Source organism: Dipodomys spectabilis, unplaced genomic scaffold, assembly GCF_019054845.1.
Source record: "Dipodomys spectabilis isolate Male_0828 unplaced genomic scaffold, ASM1905484v1 ptg000323l, whole genome shotgun sequence".
NCBI lineage: Eukaryota > Metazoa > Chordata > Mammalia > Rodentia > Heteromyidae > Dipodomys > Dipodomys spectabilis.
In genome coordinates, this window is record NW_024871000.1 from 2,758,901 (window position 1) to 2,765,544 (window position 6,644).

Genomic DNA, 6,644 nt, shown 5'->3' on the forward strand with positions numbered 1-6,644 from the left:
ATGACCTCTCATCTCAGTCTCATTCATGGAGTAAGAAGCCACTTTTGAAACATTTTTTTTCCTGAAAAAAAGCCCTGGGTCTCAGTATGATGTATAGTCCATATGCAAATATATCCTATGTGATAGGATGTAATAAATGAAATGTTGTATGTGTAATAATACTAAATAAATAAGGATAATAAACGCTATACTCACTTTTCCAGTGCTGGCACTTCAATTCAGGCCCTGGGAACTGGTCTGAATTTCTTGTCTTCAAGGACAGTGAGCTTCCTCTTCACCTACAGTGCCACAGAGTTACCCAGACCCTGATTTCAAATACAGGCCTGCCAGAAAAATGTTGCAAATTCCAAGCCAGGGCTTTTAATTTATTTTTAATTTATTTTTTTGGCCAAGCATGGGGCTTGAACTCAGGTCTTGGCATCTCTACCACAGCTGGCCCTGTATTATTAAGACCCAAGTTCAAATATCGGGGTTGGCAAAAATAAAAAGGAGAAGGTTAAAACGGAGAACTTCAGGAAGGTGGTTTTACATTTTTTCCCCTTGCATTGTGACCATCCTGGGTCTAAATAACAAGGCCGAAAAGTGCACATGACCTTTCATGCTGATGTTTGGCTGGCTATTAGGGAAGCAATAGCTGAAACTTCAAATTAGGCCTGGAGGTTGAGTCCCGGGACTGCCACTAAGGATTGGTGGGAGATTCTAAGAAATGCATTGCAATATGCATCCATACAAATGTTACAAAAGTAACAATTAAATTAGTACTTAGTGTATGAGTATAATATAAAATTATACACAACAATTACACTACATTGACTAATGTTCAATTAATACTTTATTATGTATTCAACCATGATATTTAAAAATGGAAGGAATAATTTGATTGTCAACAATTGGTAGTAATATATGTAATTTCATAATATACAGACATGTTTCTCTTGTTTTATATATATATATATATATGCCAATCTACACCTTTATGTGTTTATACACTTGTCACTAATGGGGCTCAATGGTATAGTGATGGCTAGTACATCCAAACCCTGGATTCGATTCCTCACTACCAGATGCACATAAAAATCAGGAAGTCGTGCTGTCGCTCAAGAAGTCAGGCACTAGCTTTGAGCATAAAACCTTAGGGACTGTGTCTAGACCCTTACTCAAGACCCAGAATAGGTACCAAAAAATATTGAATGTTGTGACAGCAACTCTCTATGGATAGGACTTCAAATACCTCATCACAGAGCAAGCCGGGAGTCTGGTGCTGACAGCTGCCATCTAACCTGACTTAGCCAGAGGTATATCACTGCAACCCAGCTCCACGGAACCAGATGCTGCTGGCTTGCTCACCCCTGTCATCCAAGATACTCAGGGGCTGAGATCTGACACTGATGGTTTTAAAACCCAGTCCTAGCAGAAGATATGTGAAAGTCTGAGATGTGGGTCAAAGTGGTAGAGCTCTAGCCTCGAGCAAAAGATCTTAGGACAGTACTCCCAACATTTTAGTGCAATCCCTGTGGCTGACTACTCCCCTCCAAAAAACATTCCTCTGAATCATTAGATGTTAACTTTGTGCAGTTTGTGATTTGTTTCTGAAAGAATGGTGATACTGATGAAAGCACCATAATACTAATGACAGCTTGTGGGATATAACTATGTGATGAGTCCTTCCTAAGGTGCTGAGTACTTCACGGGGTGCTGTGTGCTGAGTCCTGTACAGAATGCTATGTGCTGAGTCCTTCACAGGGTGCAGTGTGCTGAGTCCTGCATTGGGTGCTGAGTGCTAAGACTTTCACAGGATGCCTTGTACTGAGTCCTGTAAAGAGTGATATTTGTTTTGTCCTTCAAAGGCTGCATTCTTTCATTTTATTCTTGTAAGAGCTCCACAACTGAGATGATTATGCAGACAAGAATATTGAGGTTCAGATATGTCCACATGGCAGGGACAAAATTATGTATTACTGAAGACTCATGAGTTGCCTACTGAAGACAATTGTTTGTTTTTTTTTCTCTGTCATGAACCTTGAACTCAGAGGCTAGCACTGACCCTTACTTCTTGGGCTCATGGCTAGCACTCCACCATGTGGAGCCAACGACCCCCTTGCAGCAGTGTGCCAGGGACTAGGGTTCTATAGCCGATGTCTGTCATCCTGCCTTCTCAGGAAGCTGAGATCTGAGGATCTGGGTTCCAAAATATCCCAGACAAAATGTCCCATGAGACTATTATCTCCAATTCACCACTAAGAAACCTGAAGTGGAAGCTGGGTGCTTGTGGCTCATGCCGGTCATCCTAGCTACTCAGGAAGATGAGATCTGAAGACCATGGTTCAAAACTAGCCTGGGCAGGAAAGTCCTTGAAACACTTAGCTCCAATGAACCACCAGGAAACCAGAAGTGGTGGTGTGGCTCAAGTGGTAGACCATAAGATTTGAGCTGAATTGCTCAGGGACATCAGCCAGGCCTAGACTTCAACTCCTACAACCGACAACAACAAAAAAGAAAGAAACTAACAAACCTGAAGTAGAGAGCTGAGAATATGCCTTAGTGGTAAGTGCTTTCCATATACAAAACCCTGGGCTTGATTTCTCAGTACCACATCACTAGGAAAAAGCCCGAAGTGCCTTTGTGGTTCAAGTAGTAGAGGGCAATCCTTGTACAAGAGAAACTAGGTACAGTACTCATGTCCTCAGTTCAAGCTCCAGTACTCGTGTATGCGCGCGCACACACACACACACACACACACACACATACACACACAAACATGCACACACACACATAGAGAAAGCAGAAGTGAAGCTGTGACACAAAATGGCAAAGCATTAGACTTCTGCTCTGAGCTCATTGTCATCACGCAGGCCCTGTGTTCAACCACAAAACCTAGCCACCCAGGGCCCAAATAGGAGAGGTCAAAGGTTTCAAAACCTGACGAGCTTCACCAGTCCTAGATGAAAGGAAACTTTGTGATATCCAACATATGCTTGGATTTCCCAAGCTTCTGGAAACCTATGAGAGCTTTCATAGGCCCATTATCGCTGTGATTGAAACATTTGATTAGGTTCAGTGCCCTAGTTGTCTCCCAGAAGGACTCCTGAATAATATTGAGCATTTAACACCGGAATATAGTCTCGTAAAGGCAGGATAAGAGCACAGAACATGGCTTGCCATGGTAGGTGGCACAAATGAAGGCTTCCTGTCAAAACATTGCACTGGGAAGAGAGAGAGCTTGGGGTAAGAGAGTCCTTTTTCTCCTGACCTTCAGAGCTCTCCCACACTCCTCCTCACTAATTGGCCCAGATGGAGTTATCTGTTACAGAGCTGTACAGGAGTGAGGCCTTTTGCCTGCCTATCCAGACAATGAGAGAGACTTCTTCCAGCAGGCCTGGCATGCAGAGAAACCCTCTCGCTACCCTGGGATCAGTGAGGGGAGCCCTGGAACATGCAATGTCATAAAAGCAGTCTCTGTGTTATAAACTCATTGTATTGAATACATATTTCCTAGCTTGGTACAATTCCCAGTCATGAGGCCTTTTGCAGTTTGCCAGGCTACCACCATTTCCCTCACACAACCACAGAGCAGGAAGACTATCACTTTCCCACTTCTCAGGCAGCCAGAGACCCCAGATTCAAGAGGGCAGAGACAGCTTCTAACTCAGCTGCTGGGAGACAGAAGAAAAAGTGCCCTGACTCTTCTTGGACTGGGGATTTGCATTAATGTTGTGGAGAATGAAGGAAGGAGAATGGACTGGCAGAGGTAAAAGAAGGGCCTTCAAATCTGACAGATGGAAACTCAAAAACCCATTCCCTAAGACAAGAGAGCAGGGTTTTTCTACTCTGTTCTTCCCCTCTCTCTCTCACTAAACTGGCTCTCTATCTTAAAGATAGCCTGAGGCTCCCTTCACCTGAGGGAAGAAGGTTATTAGTCATTGTTTGAAGAGGCCGAGAAAAGCCTGACCCTGGTGTAACTCTAACAAATTTCTCAGGTTTCCCCCCATCGCTGACTGTGCCTGGAATGAATGAAGTGGTTTTGCAGCTCACTTCCCTGTTGAGTGTGTACATTGTGCATCCTAATCCTGCAGGCCTTTGTGTCTTCACCCAACCTGGCTTTTGCAACTGTTTTCTGCCTTCAAATACAGTGTTATACTGGATTCCTTCCTGCCAACAGTGCTAGGGCTTGGATCCTGAGAACCTCATTTGAACCCAGGGTGGGTCAATGATCTTTCTTTCCTTCTTCTATAGCTAGAGAACTCTAAGAACATTTAGAGTGCAAGTAACTTCTCATCACCAAGGGAAACACAGGAAGTTCTTGATCATCTGATCTTTTAGAAGTAGAAGCCAGTGTGTCGTAGACTTTCCTGCTCTGGTTGCCTTCACACTGTGATCCTGAGACCTCAGCCTCCTGAGCTAGGGTGATGGATGTGAGCTACTGGTGCTATGCTAGGTTCAGAACTGTAATGACATTGACAATACAAGTCAACTGCTTATCACAAAGGGCTTGGGGAGCATATTAAGCCTTTGAACATTGGACCTTTCAGATCCCTTTAGCACACAGGTTGTAATGGTAGAGTCTGAGAGGCTGGGCATATGGATGTGCTACACTTGATCCTTAAGCTCTGACTCCAATTCTGGTGTACATCAGGGTTCATTTTCTAAAGAATGTTCTCATAATTATAAAATAGGAAAAGTACTTTGATTAACCCTTCCTTTTTTCCAGTTGTGTGACTTGTATCAAGCCTGGGCATTGTCCCTGTGTAATTCAACTCAAGGCCAACACTCTACCACTTGAGCCACAGCGCCACATTTTTTTGTTGGTTCATTCGAGATAAGAGTAACAGGCTTTCCTTGCCTAGGCTGTCTTTGAATCTCAGCCTCCTAAGAAGCTAAGATTTCAGTTGTGAGCCACAGGCATCTGGCAGTCTCTTTCTTGTACACTCATTTTTCTTGGTAGCATTGTTTGTTTATAAATAAAATCGTTTATTTCTACATTTTGATGGACAAAGATGTAGTGTCCAACTTAGTGTGATTAGTTAAAAAACTTTCTCATATAGATGCTTTTCAATAACCAATGTTTTCCAATGATATATCGAGTATGTTCTTCAATACAGCTGTAAGCACATTACACAATTTACATAATACCACTTACATATCTGCCGTTACCTTAAAAAGACATAGGCCTTAGAGCCAAGAGGTAAAATTTATTTTTATTTCTGCATGAAACTATTTGTGACTTTATACCAACAAAGTAATGGCATCCTTTTCAAAATCTATTGACCATAAAACTAAAAATTTATTTTTGACAAATCTGTTACATTCTTCTATGTGTCTGTTCTTATAGCAGAGCTATGTTGTCTTCACTACTAAACATGGTAATAAGATTCAAATCTAGTATGAGGGCTCAAGCTATACGATTTTAAAAAATTTTTCTGGCTGACCTGTATTCCTTGAATTTACATATGAGTTTATTGAGTAGGTGGAACAATTTTCTACAGAGATATCTAGATGTTTGATAGTCACTCATATTTTGCACCTTGTGAAAACAAAAGACCCCAGATATATATATAGAAAAAAACTGTCTTTAGATAATGCTTGAAACAGCTAAATTTAATTTAGGAATGAGTTAAAATTTAGGAACACTATAGCATAATAAAGCTGAGTGATAACGACTTGAGCTGTACAACAGAGGAGAATGAGAAGGGATAGAATAGAATGTTGGACCACATAGTATCTGTATGTCATTGGTATTGTGTTTCAAAAATCAGAGAAACTTCAGAGAAGAGAAGGAGGAAAATAATCAAAGTTTCCTGAACCATTTCTTTTTAATCCACCTAATACTGTGCACTGAGAGACAGAGAAGATGGGAAAAAATAAAATAGAAAATAAAGCATTTTATAGACTGTTACAATGTAAAGAGATTGTAATAGTAATATGATAATTAATTTCCAAAGAAATAAGAGAACGAATAGGTAAACACTCAAGGCAAAAAGAATGAAGAGAGAAAAGAAGCAAAGTAAAATCTTTATCAATAGCAAACACAAACTGAATTTTACTCTTTCCTTATTTGTAAGGTAAGGTGGAAAATGTAAGGACTCTTCACTTTTCTTTTTTCTTGCTCTAGAAGTCAACAAATATATCCATTATTTCTGGTAGATTACATCCATTTACAAATGAGAAATGTCAGACTAACTATCAATGTAGTGAGTAAATAATACTAGAATATATGTCTGAGCTCTTCACTCTGTGTGCTTAGAAAGAGAGTAATTTGGTTATGGAGAGGACCAATATGAAAATAATACAGGGAAAAAGCATACTTTGGAAATGGTTGTTTTAGGACTAGGTGACAGTGATGAGTAAATGAAACAGGCTGGTGTCAGGGGCATAAAAAGGAGTACATCGAAATCATATTAGTGACAGAAACTCAGAAAATCTTGATCATTCATCATATCTAATGGAAGGGAGTAGAAGGGTAAGAAGAAATCTAAAGTGCTTCCATAGGTCTGGCTGGCAACTGTGTTAGTGATATTCTTAGAGATAAGGACCACAGGTGAAAATGATGGATTTGGAAGTGGAGAGGCAGTGGAAATATTCTAAATAACAATAAAATAATAAAAATTGCTATAGTGGATAGAATATGGATCACATTTTATCATATA